The sequence below is a fragment of the Sorex araneus genome, chromosome 1, assembly GCF_027595985.1.
Source record: "Sorex araneus isolate mSorAra2 chromosome 1, mSorAra2.pri, whole genome shotgun sequence".
In the NCBI taxonomy this organism is placed as follows: domain Eukaryota; kingdom Metazoa; phylum Chordata; class Mammalia; order Eulipotyphla; family Soricidae; genus Sorex; species Sorex araneus.
In genome coordinates, this window is record NC_073302.1 from 107,652,644 (window position 1) to 107,675,145 (window position 22,502).

Here is a 22,502-nt window from a genome sequence, read left to right on the forward strand (position 1 = left end):
AGGTTCCCCCCACTAAAGCTCTGGCTTCCAATACCCTGGTCAGACTAGTGACAGCATCTTCAACATTGAGTCCCAAAGACTAGGCTGCTTACTTTACAGTCAGCAAAACACATTATACCTGAATTACCCAAAAGGGATACCTTTTAGATCCAGATTAGAATACATTTACTAGATTACTCTGTAGAATTTGAATCTGATTCTTTAAAAAGCAAGTTACAGAAACATGGTTTTCTCTCCACCTTCATTTTAAAATTTGCCTGATGGCTTAACAAATCTGACTTGTTCTTTTGCATAAATACAGCAAGATTGGAGAACTCTCCATTTGGGGTACCCCATTATTTACTGAGAAGTCCTGGGGGTTGGCTAAAGACAGGAGGCACGCCAATAATGGCATTAATTCTATGTGGCACGTCAGAGTTACCCAGGCCTGGCCATAAATGTCCCACGATGAACTGGATGGTCTCGAGCCTTCAGGTTGAACTGGAGGTGGCCTTTTCCGTAGATGCATCCTGGCAGAAAGGAGTCCATCCCCTCCCTTTTTCAGGGCTGGGAGAGATCCTGGTTTCCAGGGTTTTCCTTGATGCTGAGTAGGCCCAGATTGTGTCAGTCACACAGATTGCCGGATTTCTCATTTTCCATAGCAGTGATGATTTCCATTCTTTCCTTAAGCCAACTGGCCTCTAGGGTCTCCCTGAGGTTTGTAGGGTACTTGAAACAGTACCTGTTAAATACCTGCTCCTGTCATTTAGACCAATCCCTTGACTCTTTCCCTGAAAGAGGGCTTTGGGGTCTCATAACTGATTTTCCTGTCTGCATGAGGGGTAGACCCTATTACAGAGAGGAAAGACTTTTATCTGGATTTATGCAAACCAACATAGTGCCATGAAGCATCAAAAACATACTGAAGGTACAAAAGAAGAGAAAAGCAAACATTTCACTTTACTCACAGTGAGATGCAACACACCCATTTGTTGTGGGTCCTAGTCAAAGAAGCTAAAATCTGTAGAGGAAAAGTGTACAATTTACATCATGTTTAACCCATTCAATTCCATGTTGAAAACCTTGACTTCCCATTAATAAGAGCACTGTACTGGGAGTCCAGTGTACAGTTAAACATGTCTAATTCATTTAATCCCATTAAAAAAAAAACACTTGATTTTCCACAACTTTTGAAGAATTCAATAATCTAAGAGCACTGTAACAGGAGTTCCAGACAATCCATCCAATATCTTTTTCATAGATCCTACCAAAAACATACTAGAACAATTCTGCATGTGATTTAAAGAGTTTCTTAAAACAGTGATCAGTTTCTTTCCTTTTTCCAACTGATGATATCTGCATCCATTATCTTTCTGACTTAAGACATACATCTATATTCTTTATAGTCCCACAAGTTTAAACTCTTATTTTTACTGAACTTAGTACAACATGATCTTCCAAGTTTGGGCACAAATTACCAATCATTTCATTTAACATGACAAAACTACTTTCAGTGTTATTTCAAAAGCATTAGGTCAGTTCTATAGATATTCAACAACTTTAAAGATGCTCACAACTAAAGTTCTTACAACATATTCATTGGGCAAAGGTTCACTCCACATAGAAATTAACCAGGAGACATCTTAGAATTCTGATTTCTAGGAAAACACAAATATAAAGATTAAAACACTCATAGATTACCATAAAACATTAAGGATCTCACACTTGCATACAAACTTCTATGTGATGGTCAGAGCTAGATATGATATCTGGTGACAAAGCTTTGCAATGAATAAAGTTATCAGAATAATAACATGCATTTTCATGTACTAGACAGACTGATTTAACAATAGTCAGTAAAATTTCCCACATTTTCCATGAAATACTCCATTCCTATCTCAAACTTTAACCAAGGCACAATGCTATGGCTTCAGACTATCAGGCTGACACCTGAGATTAATCTATTATAATTCTTTGCTAAGTATCTCTAGAAATTTTAGTTACCAAAAGTCTCAGAGATCAAATAAAATACCAGTAGGATAAGATTTGCAACCAAATTCATAACTCTAGAAACTCATGTTTTAACTAAACTATTACTCTTTGAACCTGCTTTTCCACAATTATTTCAGCTCACATTCTAATAATCCAATGCAGATGCATATGTACACTGACACAACAGCATAAGACCTTTAAACCATCAATTTTTATAAAACATGAGTAAACCTTCTTTGGCTTAAATCCAATAGTTTTTGTATCTTAGTTATTTCAAATCATGAGCTCTCTAACAATTCCACAATACAAACATGCTTTCAGACACAAAAAGAGTTCCTTTTTTTTTTTTTTTTTTGACTAACCTTTGATAATAACATAGAAAAGACACTTGGACTGTCAATGTTTATGGAAACATAAGAAAACTATTTTGATGGCTTCTGTACCTCTGTTTGTAAACTGGCTAAATTCCTCATTAAGATTGGCTGAATCTTGTAAAATAAAGCCTTGCATCCTCTGAACGCTTTATTTCACTTTAGTTTTAGGCGCTACTTCTGCAGCTCTTCCTAGATAGTAGAGACTCTGAACTTCAGAAGAATTACAACTGTTAATAGCCATTAATGTTCTTACAATAAGAAATCTAGATTGAGAATTTCAATCCCTTCGTGGTCGCCACATTCTGATTAGAAATCTTTCTTTAAACCTGATCTAACAAGTTCCAAAGATACCTAAATCTTTTAAATTGCTGGACTACATATCACTCTGACTCCCTTGATTTTGTTTGCTCAGTTCTAAGAATTAATGACTTCAAACTAGCTCTAACACTCAAGTGTTCCACAGACAGACAGACAGACAGACAGTCAGACAGACAGACAGACAATGAACTGACTAAAAAACACCACTACACGTGCACACATTTGCAGTTGATCGATCGATCTGACCCTTCAAAAACGGCAGGGAGAAAAACTGATAGACAGAGAAAGGAAAGAGCAGTCCCCAGGGCAAATTGAGCCCTGTCGGCCGATTGGGAACATTGCTCCCCATTTCTCTGTCTGACCAGCCAGTTTCCTGCTTGTTAAAAACGGGTCAAGAAAGCGCTTTTGTTGATATAAGCCGGCAAAACAATCCATGACAAAGTTGTTGAAACCTAAGTTGTCAGATGTTACAATTTTAAGATCAAGACTACTTCTGAGGTGGATAGACCACCTTAGCGACACTCTTTTTCATTCCTGATATTATTAAACACTCAACCACATGATCTTGCATTTTCCTGACTTCTCTGCTGATAATAATAAGCATAACTAAGAGAAATATAATGAGACAAATATACACACACACTAAAGGCACTCGCGCAAATCACACTCCTGCACTCATTCGGACCGGTCCTCTTTCATTTCGGTGCGCACCCAACGCAGTACATTCACACAGAAATTCTTAAACCTGCCCTACGGGAGTCCACATTACCTTTGGTCTTGTCCCCCTGACAATGGGGTTGCTACAATGTACATCCGGCTCTTTCTAATAAGAAGCTAGCAATCTAGAGGCAAAAGGGGGGGGGTCATCCTATCCCGGGCCAGTCTTTCAAGTAGGGAAATGGTATAATTGGCATTTGCCCCATATTTTCTGACCGCTTCTGCCAACTCTTTAATCTGATTGAATTCTACCTGAGCATGAACTCTTCCATTCCCATCTCCCTCAAAGACAGGAAAGGCTAGTCTCATCTGCCTATGTAGGTCAGCAGAAAGTAACGATGTTTGGGATGCATGGGCTCCTTCCGTTCCCCGTGCCTACGGCGGGGGAGGGGGAGCCGAGGGTACGGGGCGCGGTAAGTGCGCTCTGCTGCTTCGGTTTCGATTACAGAGGTCAGAGGGGCGATAGCGTGCCGCTTCGTAGCGGTGTGCTGCTTTGTAGCGTGCCGCTCCCTGGTCTAGAATTTGCTCTTCTTCAGAACTCGAAAGGGAGTCTTCGGAAGAGCTCTCCTTGGGTTTCAGGCTGGCTGCAGCCATATCCCCCCAGGGATAGATTTTCCTCGGCCCACCCGGCCTAGAGCAAGTTGTGTAAACTGTGGGGGGAGGTGTGGCCTCCTCCTCTCCCGCCTCATTCTCGCCCCCTCCGGGCGGTCCTTTTTCCTTGGTTGCAAGTACGCAAACTGTGGGGGGAGGTGTGGCCTCCTCCTCTCCCGTCTCATTCTCGCCCCCTCCGGGCGGTCCTTTTTCCTTGGTTGCGAGTGCGCGGGGTGAGAACTCTCCCCTCCCCCTTCCCTCGCCCTTGCCTCCATCATCGGGCAATTTTTTTTTTCTTAATCCCGGGTACCCTTTCATGCGCGCTTAATCTTTCCGACCGCTCGGTTTCTGACAGACTATAGTCTGCCTCTCCGAGTCACCCCTCGGTTTCTGACAGACTATAGTCTGCCTCTCCGAGTCACCCCTCGGTTTCTGACAGACTTATAGTCTGCCTCTCCGAGCCATCCCGTCCTGCAGTTCTGAACCCTCCCTTCGGAACAAAGGGGCCTTCCCCAAGGTGCGAATGAAACTTACCCGGCGTCCCGGGTTTCGGCACCAGTTGTAAATCGCGTTGTCGCAGTTTCCCTTCGCCAGCAAAAAGAGATGACACCGGTTGAGGGTCCTTCTGCAGCAGTTTATTGGAGATCTCCACACTTACACAAATGGGGGAGGAAGGCCCCGACCCTCAGAGCGATGTCCTTTTTATAGAGAAGACCCCTCACTTCTGACGTGTTGCTCGCCAGTTGGCTGTCCTCCAATCACCCCATGGGGGGCGATGCCGGGGCCCGCGCTCTGGAGGTTATTTATTACCTAGGGCAGCCGGAGTCGGCGCCATCTTTGCTCCACGTGCTCTGGCTCCCTACACACCGGATTTCTTTTTTATCACAAAAATGGGGGTGGGGTGCCGGGCTGTTCCTGCACTAACAACTTGGCGGCCTGTAATTTTTCAATGGGAAGGGGCCCTTGGTGTCAATTAGTAAAAAGCCCATTTGTGAGAGAATATCCCTGCCCCAGATATTGACAGGGAGCCCAGGCAGAACATAAGGGCATACAGTCCCGGATTTGCCCTCCTCGGTGCGCCAATCAAGTGCGGACAAACTTAACATAGGGTTTTGGGATTGGCCTGTACCCTGAAGGTGAGTCAGCGAGGAGGTGAGGGGCCACTCTTTTGGCCAGTCTTTTTTGGCAATGATCGTTACATCTGCACCAGTGTCAATCAGACCCGAAAGCTCCTTCCCGTTGATTTCTAAAGTCATCATGCCCTTGTCCGGGGGCAGGGATTCGGGTCTCGAAGGGTGGGGATCAGAAGCAACAGTAGGAAGGTCTGAGAGGGATTGGGCTCGAGAGGCGGCGCGGGAACAGTCCCTGGAGACCACCTCTAAGCGCTCTTGGGCCATGCTAATAATCTGGGCCGAAAGGGGGTTGTCGTGGACACTAGTGATAATGGATTTGAGGAGCAACCAGTATTGGAGCATAAATCTTTTGTCAGCCTCCGACCCTTTAGAAGCAAAAAAGGAAGTGAGCTCGAGCCTACCCGCTCCCAAGAAACACAATTGATAGTGGGACAAGTAACAACAAACCAGGAACAAATCTTGTGAACAAAAAGGAGGAACTTTAAAATAACCCTATTCCTAACCTCGAGATGTCTATCACGCAATTCTTCTGAATGCCTTTAATAAATCCAGCCTCCTGGCTAACACGGGACCCCATCTTTAAGAGGGGTGGATGGGACGGCGGTGGAAAGGTACCTTATTAGACTAACCCAGCTCTGCGTCGCCCTAGAGGGAGTACCTGACGTCTTACGAGTGGCTCCGGACTCGTCGCTCTGCCGTCCGATCGGTGACCTTTCTCACGAATCCACGCTGGGCGCCAGTTGTGCGTTCCCCTGGAGATCTCTCCGGCCCGCGGAGAGACAGCAGTGGAAAGCGCTCCTAATTGGGTGGGTTCTGTGAGCGGTTCCGACCTGAAATAAAACTAGTGAGGATAATAAATAGGGGGCCCAAGATGACACATGCCGATCAAGGGCAACTTTATTAACTGCCACGCTGGTTTTATACTTTTCTTAGCAGGGGGTTGGTACATAAGTTGTCAATCATCAGGGAAGTGTCTTCTCAGACCAAATAAGGAAAGGTTCGGGGTGTATTAGGTGGGCTTACAACATTCTTCAAGAGTAGATTGAGAAATAGTGGGGAGGGGAAGGCAAGGGTTTATCTGGCAGGAGCATCTGGCAGGAGGAAGGCACAAAGTAGAGGAAGGTATTCTACTTTAGGGCTTTATGGCGTCTCTCAGTTAACTGCCCTGGGCTACTTTTACCTCTTGAGTTTGGCTATTTCCTTTGTCACAAGGGCACCTTTGCCTCAGGTCATGCAAAGCTGGTAATGGAATTTTCCGGTTTGTCCAGGGTAAAGGTTTCGGGGTCCTCTTTTGTTCAGGGTCCTGAGCAGTCCCCAACAAATAGGGAGGGTGAATGAGACACAGTCTAATCCATAGCAGGTATAGCTTGTTGATAAAAGGATGATAGAAGTATGCATTTAGCAGGCTAGAGAGACATTACAGTGGGTAGGGTTTGTTTGTCTTGCATGCGACTGACCTGGGTTTGATCTCTGGCTCCACGTAGTGTCCTCGCAGCTCTGCCAAGAGGGATCCCTGAGTACAGAACCTGGAGAAAGCCTTGAACACCACAAAGTATGTCCTCAAAACAAACAAAAATATATATACATTTCTCGATTTGCTTGTAGCCTGCCATTTTTGGTTTTCACTTTCAGGTCTGATATTTCAGTCTTAAATATCAGATGTGACTATATCACAAACTGTTTTCCTTGCGATACTGAAATGATATCAACTTGATATTTTTCTTTGGATGAAACAGGTAAATCTATGTCTAATTCATTTTAGGATCAACAACAATTTTTTTGGAATGATAGGTAATAGACCATCTACGAAGGTCTGGTGACACTTAGTAGTAAGACCACCTAGACCTAGGACGTAGTTCACTGGAGTTTCAGGTACATCCCTGAGATTAATCTAATTTGGGGTGTAGAGTTTACAGTGATTGCAGAAGGCTATAGAGAGGTCCTTCCCATTAAACCACTTTCTAAATAAGCAATTTCTTTTCTTTTCTTTTTTAAAATTTTTGACCCACACCCCTTCGGCTAAGGTCTTCCTCCTGGCTCTGAACTCAGAAATCTGTCCTGGTAGTGCTCAGAGAGCCATATGGGGTGCTGGTATCAAACCCCAATTGGCATACAAGGCAAGCATCCACCTGCTATACTATTGCTCCAGTCCACGAAATAACTAATTTCTTAAGAATTATGTGTTGGGCCCCAGCAGAGGCACCCACGGAGCACCACCAAAAGGCATCCCCTGGAAACCTCAGGAACACAGCAGAGGGAACTACACAGCAGCAGGACACAAGCGGCCCTCCCACCGACAGGTACCACAGCATGCTACGCGTGGCCTCAAGGGCAGTGACCACTCACACAGTCGAAGTTATTTTCCCCTTTCCCAGCACATTAGACTCACAGCTCAACCTCCGTATGCCACCAAACAAGAGAATCTAGAAGAAATCGATAAATTTCTAGATTCCTATACTCTCCCAAGACTGAACCAAGAAGATTTGTAATACCTGAATAAGCCCATCAATATCAAGGAAATTGAAACTGTAATCAAAAGTCTTCCCCAAAACAAAAACCCAGGTCCAGATGGATTCACTAGCAAATTCTTCCAAACATTTAAAGAGGACCTATTGCCAGTTCTTCTCAAGCTTTTCCAGGAAATTGAAGAAACAGAAACTCTCCCAAACAGTTTCTATAAGGCACATATCTCCCTAATACCAAAAGCAAACAAAGACACCACTAAAAATGAAACCTACAGGCCAATACCCCTGATGAACATGGATGTGAAGATCCTCAACAAAATATTAGCAAATAGAATCCAAAAACTCATCAAAAAGATCATACACAATGACCAAGTGGGATTCATCCCAGGGATGCAAGGATGGTTTAATATTCAGAAATCAATCAACATAATCCATCATATCAACAAAAGTAAAGATAAAAACTATATGATCATATCAATAGATGCAGAAAAAACTTTTGACAAGATCCAGCACCCGTTTATGATGAAAACTCTCACCAAAATGGTTTTTGAAGGAACTTTTCTCAATATTGTCAAAGCCATCTACCACAAGCCTATGGCAAGCATCATCCTCAATGGGGAAATATTAAGAGTCTTCCCTCTAAGATCAGGAACAAGACAAGGATGCCCACTCTCACCACTTCTGTTCAATATAGTACTGGAAGTACTTGTAATAGCAGTTAGGCAAGAAAAAGATATTAAGGACATCCAGGTAGGAAAGGAAGAAATCAAACTCTCACTATTCACAGATGATATGATACTATATTTAGAGAATCCTAAAGCCTCTACCAAGAAACTCCTAGAAACTATAGACTTATACAGTAAAGGCTATAAAATCGCAGGCTATAAAATCAATACCTAAAAGTCCATGGCTTTTCTATACGCAAATAATGAAAGAGAGGAAAATTACATGAAAAAATCAATCCCGTTCACAATCATGCCTCAGAAAATCAAGTACCTCGGGATAAGCTTAACTAAGGAGGTAAAGGACCTCTACAAAGAAAACTGTAAAACACTACTTCACAAAATAAAAAAGGACATGGGTAAATGGAAACATGTTCCCTGCTCACGGATTGGGATAATTAACATTGTCAAAATGGCAATACTCCCCAAAGCACTATACAGATTCAATGCGATCCCTTTAAGGATATCCACGACATTCTTCAAAAAAATGGATCAAACACTCCAGAAATTCATATGGAACAACAAACCACCATGAATAGCTAAAGCAACTCTTGGGGAAAAGAAGATGGGAGGCATCACCTTCCCCAACCTCAAACTCTACTACAAAGCGGTAATAATTAAAACAGCATGGTACTGGAACAAAGAGCCACAGACCAATGGAACAGGGTGGAATATTCCTACCCACCACCGCAATTGTTTGAACATCTAATCTTTGATATGGGAGCAAGAAATGTGAAGTGGAGCAAGGAAAGCCTCTTTAACAAATGGTGCTGGCAAAACTGGACAGCTACATGAAAAAAAAAAAAAACAATAGGCTCAGACCTCTACCCAACACCATGTACAAAAATCAGATCAAAATGGATTAAAGAACTTAACATCAGACCAGAATTCATAATGTACATAGAAGACAAGGTAGGCAAAACCCTCCACGACATCGAAGTTAAAGGTATATTCAAGGATGACACTCCACTGACCAAGCAAGTGGAAACAGAGATAAATAAATGGGACTATCTTAAACTAAGAAGCTTCTGCACCTCAAAAGATACAGTGACCAAAATACAAGACAATCTACATAATGGGAAAGGATATTCATCCAATACCCGTCTGATATGGGGTTGATATCAAGGATATACAAGGCACTGGTTGAACTCTACAAGAAGAAAACATCCAACCCCATCAGAAAATGGGGCAATAAAATAAACAGAAACTTTCTCAAAGAAGAAATCCGAATGGCCAAAAGGCACATGAAAAAACGCTCTTCATCACTAATCATCAGGGAGATGCAGATCAAAACAACTATGAGATACCACCTCACGCCACAGAGACTGGCACACATCCAAAAGAGCAAAAGCCATATAAGTGGATCAACATGGAAAGTATCATGCCGAGTGAAATGAGTCAGAAAGAAAGATACAGACATAGAAAGATTGCACTCATATGTGGAATATAAAGTAGCAGAGAGGTACAAGCTTGCAAAATTTCTCTGGACTTATTTACTAAAATACTGAAATACAGAAATCCAAAACCTCATATCTCTTCATTCTCAGCAATGGAAAACAAATTACCAAATGCTTCCTTTTCAGCAGGTCCGACTTTGGGGGGAAGAAACGCCAGACAATAATAGTGAGGTTTTTTTAAAATATTGAATGTAATCAAAGTAAAGTGAAAGTAAAGCGAAATTTATCAGTTACACAGGCGGGGTGGGGGGCTGGGGAGGTGGGGGTGTGGGGGGTATACTGTGATTTTTGGTGGTGGAATATGTGCACTGGTGAAGGGATGGGTGTTCAAGCATTGTATAACTGAGACTTAAACCTGAAAGCTTTGTAACATTCCACATGGTGATTCAATTAAAAAATAAATTTAAAAAAATAATAAAAATAAATAAAATTAAATTTTTTTAAAAAAGAGCAAAAACAACTGGTGGCGCGGATGTTGGGAGAAAGGGACTCTTCTTCACTGCTGGTCAGAATGCCGACTGGTTCAGCCCTTTTAGAAAACAGTATGGATGCCTCTCAAAAAATTAGAAATTGAGCTCCCATTTGACCCAGCAATACTACTTCTGGGAATATATCCTGGAGATGCAAAAAAGTATAGTCGAAATGACATCTGAACTTGTATATTCATTGCAGCATTGCTTACAATAGCCAGAATCTGGAAAAAACCCGAGTGCCCGAGAAAAGATGACTGGTTAAAGAAACTTTGGTACAGCTACACAATGGAATATTATGCAGATGTTAGAAAATATAAAGTCATGAAATTTGCATATAGGTGGATCAACATGCAAAGTATCATGTTAAGTGAAATGAGTCAGAAAGAGAGGGACAGACATAGAAAGATTGCATTCATCTGTGGAATATAAAGTAACAGAATGAGAGACTAACACCCAAGAATAGTAGAAATAAGTACTAGAAGGATTGCTACACAGCTTAGAAGCTGGCCTCACATGCTGGGTGAAAAGGTAGCTCATATAGAGAAGGGATCACCAAGTAAAGGGTACTTGGAGGGCCCGCTTGGGATGGGCGATGAGAGCTGAAAGTAAACTATAGACCGAACATGATGGCCACTCAATACCTATATTGCAAACCACAACATCCAAAAGTTGAAAGAAAGGAGAGAGAAAAGGAGGGAGAAAGCAAAAGGGAATGCCCTGCCACAGAGGCGAATGGGGGAAAGGGGGGTAGTGGGAGGGATACTGGGATCACTGGTGGTAGAGAATGGGCACTGGTGGAGGGATGGGTACTCAATCGTTGTATGACTGAAACATAAGCACGAAAGTTTGTAAGTCTGTAACTTTACCTTACGGTGATTCATTTAAAAATTAAAAATAAATAAAGAATAGAGAATAACATCTTTGAAAAACAAGAATTATGTGCTTAGGGAGAAGTCGGTTGGAATAGAGAAAGGATCCTACGTCAATGATGGTTGGAGGGATCACTCAGGATGGGAGATGTGTGCTTAAAGTAGACAAAGGACCAAAAACTGATGACCTCTCGGTATCTGTATTGCAAACCACAATGCCCCAGAGTAGAGAGAGTAAATAGGATAGTATCTGCCATAAATACAGGGGGTGGGGTAGAGTGGGGGTGGCAGGAGGGATACTGGGGACATTGGTGGTGGAGAATGTGCACTGGTGTAGGGACAGGTTTGATCACTGTGTGACTGAAACTAAATCATGAAAGCTTTGTAACTATCTCGCAGTGATTAGATTTTAAAAAATGATTGGAAAAAAGAGAATTGTCTTTCAGTCTAGGTTCTTTAGACATTGAAATTAGAGCACCATAAACTAAGAAATCTTATCCATCTCTTTTCGTTGGTTGAGAAGAAATACTCATAACACATTTAAACATTTTGATGAACTTTCTTGGTTCCTAAGAACACATATTAGTTTTTAATTATTTATTGATAAATTTAAACAATATAAGTTATTTCCTAAGTACATTATTTTTTTTTCACTTTAAACCTATTAGTTCCATTGGCCTCGTTGGAAAGAGTTAGGTAATTTTTATTTCCATTCCACTGCTGTCCTCCTTGCTTTGAAAGTTTCATACTTAAAATTGTCATCTTTACTTACAAATTTGTCTCAGAATTCTCAAAGTATGACAAGTACTAAAACTTATATAGTGTTTTACAGTCGAATATGTCCTTTCCAATCTATTTAATGGAATCTAAACCACATGTTAATCTCCTGAGGTAGATAAGTCAGATGTAATTTCACAGATGAGAAGGCTCACTTCCTCCAAAATCACATGATCAGAAGTGATAGACCAGGCAGGCACAAGACTCAGCATCTTTTGGTATTTCGTATCATGCTCTTTGAAACATATCAGCCATACCAAAGTCGAAAAATAAATCTCCCTCTGCCTTTTATGAAACAGCATTACGACTGTACTGGGGTGTCCAGAGTGTAAGATCGCTTGCGGGTGTTTGATTGCTTCCCCTTCCTTTCTGCCATTTCACTTCTAAAACGACTGGCCTTGGGAAAGCATCCAAGGTTCATGCAGTAAAACTTGTCTTTTCTGGACGTCGATAAGGTCTAGCCAACATTGTCAGAATAGAAAACACTTTTGCATGTAATATTCATAAGACAAATGAATTTTTTAAAGTTGCAAAGATGGCTGAGTTACAACCTCACCAGGTTTATTTCTAAAGCCTGTTAGAAAATTTCTGCTTGTTTTCATCACAAAGTAACTTTGGGCAAGGTAATTCTCCTGGCACAAACAACCATAAAACTGGCCAAAATATAGAAAACGGTTATTTTATATGTTGAACTGTAAAAGACACAGGTATGTGATCCCTGAGAAAAAAGCAAGATAAGCACCACAGTTATGATTGCTTTGCACCCGGAGGTGCTCTGCGCACCGCTCAGCAGGGAGAGGAAACCCAAGGGCTGCAGAGGAGCCCTCATTGGCTGGGGGACAGGAAGTGTAGGGTAGGAAGAGAGTTTGATGTGTGGCTCTCTGTAATCTCTGGTCCAGTTCAAAATTGCATATGTACTTGTAAGAATTCACAAGATAAGGGAGAGGAAATAAAGAAAGAAAAATGACTGGGAAATGTGCTGGATAAAATCAAGATTAAGGTGCTAGCCTTGGCACGTGGTTGACTCCAGTTCAACACCTGTCACCACATATGGTTTCCCAATCACTAGAAGGAGGGAGTTTTGAGAGGAAGGAAGGAAGGAAGGAAGGAAGGAAGGAAGGAAGGAAGGAAGGAAGGAAGGAAGGAAGGAAGGAAGGAAGGAAGGAGGGAGGGAGGGAGGGAGGGAGGGAGGGAAGGAAGGAAGGGAGTGAGGGAGGGAGGGAGGGAGGGAGGGAAGGAGGGAGGGAGGGAAGGAGGGAGGGAGGGAAGCGAGGAAGGAAGGAAGGAAGGAAGGAAGGAAGGAAGGAAGGAAGGAAGGAAGGAAGGAAGGAAGGAAGGAAGGAAGGAAGGAAGGAAGGAAGGAAGGGAGGGAGGGAGGAAGGAAGGGAGGGAGGGAGGGAGGGAGGAAGGAAGGGAGGGAGGGAAGGAAGGGAGGGGGGAAGGAGAGAAGGAGGGTGGGAGGGAGGGAAGCGAGGAAGGAAGGGAAGAAGGAAGGAAAGGCAGGCCGGGAAGACAGGGAGGCAGGAAGGAAAGAAAGAGAGTAATTTACTAGAACTCATACACTGAGAGACATTTCAGTACCAACCTGTCAGAGTGAGGACATGTTATTAAATCACTCTGACAGTCCATAAAAGACCTAGAGAGGTCAATGGGTCTAACCTCTATAGTGTCCACATAAAAAAAAAGAGAAATTAAACCATCCACTCTAAAATTTCTCTAACAAAGCTTTAAAATGATCTTTGTCAGGCTTAAGTAAATTATCTGTTGAAATGAAACTCATAATTTATTAAGGAAAATGTATCTGCAGCATGAAATATACACTATATAAAATATTGTGAAGAAGCAGAAAACGTACTACAGAAACAAGTTAGACTATAGAAAATAGTTTCTTTTTACCAATGAGATAAAGCTCAGGTTTTTTTTATCTTTTGAAAGTATTATAACTTTTTTCAAAGATTATATTAGAACATTTATGCTTATTTTCATCACAAAGTCTTAGGGCTTTTTGGAAAAGGATTATATTCCAAAATGCACAAAGTGGCAAGAAAAATAGTACAATGACTTCAGAAAAGAACAGAATTGCTTACTTCATTAAAAATTATGTAAGCCAAATAACTACAAGTGAATAATCTTTACATGTGCAAAATAAAAGAAAGAAAAATCTAAAATCTTGTGAAAATAGCTTTTAAAAAATGAAGGAAAATAGAAACATTTCTACCCAAATACCAGAAAAATTTATCTCCAGTAGATACACATTACAAAATACATTTAAAGAAGTCCTTGAGACTAAAAAAAGTTAGCAGATGGGAAATTGGTTTATATAAAAGAATGGAATGTTCCAGAAAGAGTAAATATGCAAAAAATATAAATAATTTTCTCATTGCTTAGTTCCAGAGGAATATGAAAATGAAATATAGCGAACAAACTAAATAATATATGTGATATGTATCAATATGCTGCATATATTATGGTAAACAAAGGATAAATACTGTAAACTGAAGTGCAATTAAGGAAATAAGAGAGTTGCTTATAAATGGATAAACGTGGAGAGTATCATGCTAAGTGAAATGAGTCAGAAAGAGAGGGACAGACATAAAGGGACTGCACTCATTTGTGGAGTGTGGGGTAGCATCACATGAGGCTGACACCCAAGGACAGTAGATACAAAGGCCAGGGGGATTGCCCCATAGCTGGAAGACTGCTTCATGAGTGGAGGGGAGAAGGCAGATGGAACAGAGAAGGGATCACTAAGAAAATGATGGCTGGGCCACCAAGATGTGATCCCAGAGGCCAGTTAAATTTTCCGGCATGGGCAGCTCCTCCCAGAATGTATCCAGACTGAGAACTAAGCCTCGGCCCCATGCCTGCCCAGGAGGGGAAAGGTATTTCTCTCTCTCTCTCGCCTCTTCCTTGCCGGGGGTGAAGGGCATGGTGACCACCATATTATGACGACCACAGATGGGGTTTACAAGCTTGCAATGATTCAATACCTGCAAGAAATCTCCCTGGACTTAGTTGCTAAAGTACAGAAATCCAAAACTGCGCAACCTCATATCTCTTCACAACAGGTCTGACTCTAGTGGGGTACTCCTAATAATAATAGTGAGGTTTGTGTTGAAATATTGAATGTAACCAAAGTAAATAGAAAGTGAAGTGAAATTTATCAGTTACAAGGCTGGGGGTGGGGCGGGATGGGAGGTGTACTGTTGTTTTGTTTTGTTTTTTGGTGGTGGTGGAATGGGCACTGGTGAAGGGATGGTTGTTTCAGCATTGTATAACTGAGACTTAAGCCTGAAAGCATTGTAATTTTCCACATGGTGATTCAATAAAAAAAATAAAAATAAAAAAAAAGAAAATGATGGCTGGAGGAACCAGTTGGGATGGGAGATGCATGCTGAAAGTAAGTAGATAATGGGCCAAACATGATGACCTCTCAGTGTCTGTGTTGCAAGTTATAATGCCCAAAAGTAGAGAGTATGGGGAATATTGTCTGCCTTAGAGGCAGGGGGAGGGTGGAAAATGGGAGGTATACCCGGGATATTGGTGGTGGAGAATGCATTGGTGGAGGGATGGGTGTTTGATCATTGTGAGATTGTAACCCAAACATGAAAGCTTATAACTATCTCACGGTGATTCAATAAAATTTAAATTTTTTTTAAAAAAAGGAAATAAAAGAGAAGGGAGGTAAATGAAAATTAATAGAGATCAAAATAAAATCTAAAAATTACTTAATATGAAAAAATTTTTTTAAAAAATGAGGATCTAATGGGACAAAATAAGAAAATATAAAATGATATATTTAAATGCATTGGCATATTCAGAAATAACATTGAATGGAACTGCATATAATCAAAATATAAAAATTGTCAGATTAGATTTTTTTTAATATTTGTTAAGGCACCATGATTTACAAAGTTGTTCATAATAGAGTTGTTTTAAGAATACAATGTTTCAACATCAATCCCATCACCAATGTGCCCTTCCGCCACCAATGTTCCCAGGTTACCTTCCAGCCCACAACCTGCCCCCTTGGCAGCCATATAACAAACTTATTTAGTATTAGATGCTCCAGTAAAACTTAACGGAGGGGCTAGAGCAATAGCACAGTGGGTAGGGCGTTTGTCTTGCACGCGGCTGACCCGGGTTCGATTCCTAGCATCCCATATTGTCCCCTGAGTATCGCCAGGAGTAATTCCTGAGTGCAAAGTCAGGAGTAGCCCCTGTGCATTGCCACGTGTGACCCAAAAAGAAAAAAAAAGCCTTAAAGGAAAGGTAAATGGAATTATTAGAAAATAAATCAATAAAATTCACTGTGGTGATTAATTGCTATATGTCGCTGTGCTATTGCTCCAGTCCATATGATTTTAACCAATGTAAATAAATTAAAGTCACTTAATATAACAAATTATACTACCTATTCTTGTTTACATAACTAAGCTTTCAACTCTGTCATCAAAACATATTGCAATAAATTTTAATTTTATTTTGTATTTGAATCTTAGTGTAATAATTATCATATCATCACTATCATAAATTTTAAAATAATTCTTTGTTAATATATTTTATAATTTCCATGAAACAGGTAATATCTACAAAGTGTAAAATTTAGTAAGACTGAAGAGAATTAAGAAAATTTAAATGGAAAAATACAAGTATGCCTATAAAAGCACGGTGTTTTATCTTAAGAACAGGAATATTGATTTTTTTCTAACAGAAAATATTATATCCATAGCTTAAGTATCTGAATTAGTAAAAGATTGCAATAAAAATATTTGGATATAAAAAAACTGATCATACATAGAACAATCAATGTAAATGAGACATTAATTCATTACTGAAAATGTGTAAAGTCCCCTAGCAAGCTAGAAATAAACGTACTTTTCTTAATCTAGTAGCAGAAAACATACGCACCACAGTGAGTGCCATGCTCAGGAAGTTTACCCTGTTCTTTATTTTATTTTTTTAATTTTATTTATTTATTTTTGTTTTTTTGGGGGGGAGTCACACACAGCGATGCACAAGGTTACTCCTGGCTCTACACTCAGGAACTACTCCTGGCGCTGGCTCTACACTCAGGAACTACTCCTGGCGGTGCTTGGGAGACCATACGGGATGCTGGGGATCAGGTTGGCCACGAGTAGGCAAATGCCCTACCCACTGTGCTATCCTCCAGCCCCTTACCCTGTCCTTTAGAGAAGCTCTTTTAATGCTTCCTGCAAAGCTGATTCCTGCAAAGCTCCCAATTCCTTAAATTGTTGCTTGTCCATGAAGCTCTGTGTAATTCTTTCAAATCTAAATGATGATCTAGTTGGAAAAAATATGGTTATTGAGATGCTCACTCTGTTGTGTTTTTGTACTATCCTTCCATTCTCTTCTGGCTTCTAGAGTCTCATTTGATACGTCTGCTGTAATTCTCTTTTTTTTTCTTTATTTTTTTTAAATTGAATAGCCATGAGTTACAACTTTATCAAGTTATTCACAATTAAGTTCCGAGTGCACAACGTTCCAGCATTTTCATTTAGATTTGAAAGAGGGACACCAATCCCTTTGCCCTCTACCAATCCACTTCTCCCTACCAATGGTCTCAGTTTCTCTCCCATCCCCCAGCCTGCCTCTGTGTCCAGCACCTTTCCCCTCTGCCACTTTTAGTGTCCTTAGTCTTCTTTTTTTTTTTATATGGAACGCTTCACGAATTTGCGTGTCATCCTTGCGCAGGGGCCATGCTAATCTTCTCTGTATCATTCCAATTTTAGTATATGTGCTGCCGAAGCGAGCACCAGTGTCCTTAGTCTTCTATGAGCATCCTTTGCACCCCCACTTTAGTGGCAAGCTTCCTACCAAAGACCAGTTGTCATGCTCCTTCAAGCACCTTTGGGCATCTGTTGTTCCCCTACTGTTTCTTTATGTCCCACATATGAGAGAGACCACCATGTCTGTCCCTCTCCCTCTGATGGTACTCAGCATGATACTCTACAGATCCATCCACATAGCAGTAAATTGCATGATTTCATCTTTTATGATGGCTGAGTAATATCCATTGTGTTCCGTAGCTTCTTTATCCAGTCATCAGTTCTTGGACACTTGGTTGTTTCCAGACTTTTGCGATGGTGAATAGTGCAAGGTTAAACAAAAGCTCCTAGAGTATAAAATAACATCACTTGAGGCTGACACCCAAGGACAGTAGATACAAGGGCCAGGGGGATTGCCCCATAGCTGGAGGACTGCTTCATGAGCAGAGGGGAGAAGGCAGATGGAATTAGAGAAGGGATCACTAAGAAAATGATGGCTGGAGGAACCAGTTGGGATGGGAGATGCATGCCGAAAATAGATAATGGACTAAACATGATGACCTCTCAGTGTCTGTGTTGCAAGTTATAATGCCCAAAAGTAGAGAGAGAGCATGGGGAATATTTTCTGCCATAGAGGCAGGGGGAGAGTGGGAAAAGGGGGCTATACCCGGGATATTGGTGGTGGGGAATGTGCACTGGTGGAGGAATGGGTGTTTGATCATTGTGAGATTGTAACCCAAACATGAAAGCTTGTAACTATCTCATGGTGATTCAATAAAATTTAAAAATTAAAAAAAAGTTCCTAGAAACAACAGACTTATATAGTAAAGTGGCAGGCTACAAAATTAACACACAAAAATCCAGGGCTTTTCTACATGCAAATAATGAAAGAAGAGAGAGAAATTGAAGAAACAATTCCATTCACAGTTGTGCCTCTGAAAATCAACTACAAAAGAAAGAAAAGACCAAAGACAAAGACAACTACAAAGTACTACTAAAAGAAATAAAAGAGCCAAAAAAATTGAAACACATCCCCTGCTCATGAATTGGGAGGATTAAAATCATCTAAGAGACAATACTTGGGGCAGGAGCTATAGTACAGTGGGGAGGGTGTTTGCCTTGCACGTGGCCGACCCAGGTTCAATTGCCAGCATTCTATATGGTCTCCCGAGCACTGCCAGGAGTAATTTCTGAGTTCAGAGCCAGAAGTCACCCCTGAGCATCACCGAGTGTGATCCAAAAAGAAAAAAAAACCTAAGGGCAATACTCATATCGAGCACTGTACTGATTCAATGCAGTCCCTAATAGGAGGAAGATGCTTTGCTGAGAACTTGGACTAGAACTCAAATCTCCTAGATCAAAACATATATCGGGGCTAAGGAGGTAACTCAATAGGCTGAGTGCATTCTTTGCATCCCAGAGGCCAAGTTTAACACCAGGAATCACGTGGTCTCCTTAGCATCACCAGGAATGGCTCCTGAGCCCTGAGCCAGTAACAGCCCTTGAATACTGCTGGGTGTAGCACAAAAGAATAAAACAGAGTAAAATGCATTTCATGACATGTTATAAATATTATAAACACTATTAGCTGTTTTAGCTATTCCACACTAGATTTATTTCCTCAAATTTTCACACTAACGGATCAAATATTTAACATAGCAAGGGATAGGGAAAGAAGACATTTAAACTATAAAGGGGTATCATATTTATATTTTTATCAAATACCTAATAAAGATGTTTGTTAATTTTTCATGTTCTATATTTTATGTTATATATTTCATATAATAGAAGCTTGTATAATATCTGAGCTCTTGGGTACAGCATAGGTTTTTCTATTAGACTACATTAAAAAAGCTGAGCTAAAACAGTTAATTTAGTTGTTTACTCATATTGGTCGCACTGATCTTAAATTAGTATTTAATTATAGAAAGCATTATACTAGATTAATTTTATTGGGGGTCATTTCATTATTCTTACACAGAAAAAAATTTTAATTAGTTTTATTTAAAAAAAAAAGAACAGAAAGACATCATATAAACTCTTTTGAAACAGATCAATCCACCTTAAAATTCACTAAGCAGTCTTCAGATGAGGCAAATAGTTTTCTTTATCAGGCCAGGCAGCCAGTTGCTTATTTTCAAACTAATGATTACCAAGATGTTAGTATCATGAACTATTGTCAATTCTGCAAAATTACTTGTAGAGTGTTCTAGACATTTGTAATCTGGACCAAATGCAAGGGGAACTGCCTAGAAAATTAAGCCAAGATCATCTTGTTTTGCCCCTGGAGTCAGGAAGAGGCCTTGCATGCTGCTGTCACCCTCTACAGCTGTTCTCACATTCTTCCATGGCAGTTGCGAAGTGGAATGCTTTCTCATAAATGCTTAGCTCCCGGGGTAAGTAAGGCCCTTTCTTGAAGAAGTAGACTCCATCCCAGCTGTTCATTCTTAAGAGGATTTCAGGAGCTGGACAAATACTTGAACATCAAAACAGAAATCATACATTTTTTTTCTTCTAAAAGAAATTGTTCCCAACATCCTAATGGTAGGAGACCTGATTATATGCAAGACCAAATAAATAGACCCAGGCACACTCAAAACTACCTCCAATTAATCCAGAGAATCACCGCTATTTTTCCTGCGACTAAATATGCTCTTCTGTAAAATCATGATCCCTATCAAAATTTTGAGAATTTTAGACATTCAACTTTTTTTTATTTAAAGAAGCTTGAGTACTTCACTGAAGGCTAAGGTTACATCAAAAGTTGGCTTTTAATTTTGTGAAATTCCATGCCACACCCATTTCTTTGAGAATGAGTCAAGTACAAAGAATGATTCTCGTGTAAAAGACAGGGAAATGAGAAGGCCAGGTATGTCTTCATCACTGTTAAAATAATAAACTGAGGACCAAGCAATGGCTCAATGGCTAACGCGCCCCCTTTCAAGCATGAGGCCATGAGTTTAATCCTGGTTGCCATCTACATCTGTCAAATGTGATCATGGAAACCCTTCTGTTTGCACCTGGAGGCTATGATGCCTTTGATCCCAAACTCTGCAATGCCCAGAGATCACCACAAATAGGGGTTTTGACACCCAGCCAGCATCACAATTAAAGAGCCCTGCAAACAACATGGCCAAGGGTGCCATACCCTGGTGAGCATGTTTGAGCACCACACGTAAAGGATTTAAACCTCTGTAGGCACCAGACACAAAGGTAAGAGTACCATAACCAAAGATGTGTATGACTTCCAGTCTGCAACCAAAACATCAGCAGAGGGAAGGAAGTGGGAACCAAAACACCAAAATAATTTAAAATAAATTAAAACCTTGATTACCATAGGAATTCCATATACCAGTGGAATGAATAAGAGAATTCCATCTTGGGAAACACGAGTCTCTCTTTAGGTCAGTTGTTTGTGTGTGTTATAGTTTTGCTGTTCTCTTTCTGTTTTATATGCACAGAAAGAAAAAAGCCATACGTTCACATAAAAGCTTCTTAGGAAGCAAACTCATGAATTCTGACAAGTAAGACAAGAGGTATTTAACCTACTGCAGTTGGGTACATGTGGCCAACGTTTCGTTCTGTTCCTCAGAGATGAATCATCCATCATAATCCCCTACATGTCCTATAAAGTACATGAGATGATGGGAGAGACTGGATTGGTCTCCTCAAAGGAAGGGGTTATGTCTCCCTCATTTCACTTCCTACTTCCAAGAGGTTGGCTGGTCAAAACACTGGAAAATGAAGACTCTACCCCCAACTCTGCTGTGACTGACATATGTCCTCATTCAGAACACTTTGTAGGGCAAAAGCCAAAGAAAAACTATAGGCTGAGAACTTCTTCCCTTAGGACTCATGACCACAAGGCATCTGAAAGGAGAAAGAAAGGGTGAAAAAAGCAAGGCAAGGTAGTACTGAATTACGGAGCCACTGAAAGATGTCAAGAAAAACAAAGACAGTGGAACCAAGGGGCTGGAGGCTGGTCCATGGTAGGAAGCTTGCCACAAAAGGGAAGGGGGAATGAAGATATGACAGAGAAAGGACCTCTGTGACAAAGATGGTTGGAAATGATCACTCTGGACACAAACTGAGTGCTGAAAGGAGGGAAAGTGAGAAGCCTGATACCCTTTCAGTAACAGTAATGCAAACCACCATGCCTAAAAGTAAAATAAAAAAGAGAAGAAAAAAAATTAGACCCAGAGTGGCTGCACACAAACGGCTCCTCTGCTCCTAAAAGACCATGATCCTGGAGGCCTACTAACTCATTCCGGCACCCAGTGGCTTCTTAACAGAAATGCCTCTAGACTGTGAACTGAGCTGCGACTCCATGCCGCCCTGGGAGGGAAAAGGTTTTTCTCTTTCAGCTTTTCCTTTCCGCATTGGTGGCGGCAGCAATGGCCACGTCGCGACCACCATCTTATAGAGCCAACTAACCGGCGGTACAAGCTTGCGGTACAAGCTTGCAGTGACACAACTTCTGGAAGAAATTCCTCTGGACTTAATTACTAAAATACCAGAAATCCAAAACTGCACAGCCGCAATAGTGGCCACGTGACCTCATATACTCTTCATTCTCGGAAATATAAAACAAATTATCAAACTATGCCTTTTCAGCAGGTTTGATTATTGGGGGAAATTTCCAAATAATAAGTGAGTTTTCTGTTGAAATATTAAATGTAATCAAAGTACAGAGAGAATAAAGTGAAGATCATTAGCCACACAGGTGGGGGGCAGTGGGATAGGAGGTATACTGGGGTTCTTGGTGGTGGAACATGTGCACTGGTGAAGGGATGGGGGTTTGATCATTGTATGACTGAGACTTAAACCTGAAAGCTTTGTAATTTTT

At 40.9% G+C, this 22,502-nt stretch overlaps 1 non-coding gene and 1 pseudogene across 1 annotated transcript; one reads left to right on the top strand and one right to left on the bottom strand.

Annotated features, from left to right (window-relative positions):
• The window catches only part of LOC101553333 (F-box/LRR-repeat protein 4-like), a 94,754-nt pseudogene that overhangs the window by 6,289 nt on the left and 65,963 nt on the right, over nt 1-22,502 (top strand).
• LOC129401282 (U6 spliceosomal RNA) lies at nt 17,538-17,644 on the bottom strand. Its single transcript, XR_008628213.1, has one exon. It is a non-coding gene; the product is annotated as a U6 spliceosomal RNA (small nuclear RNA).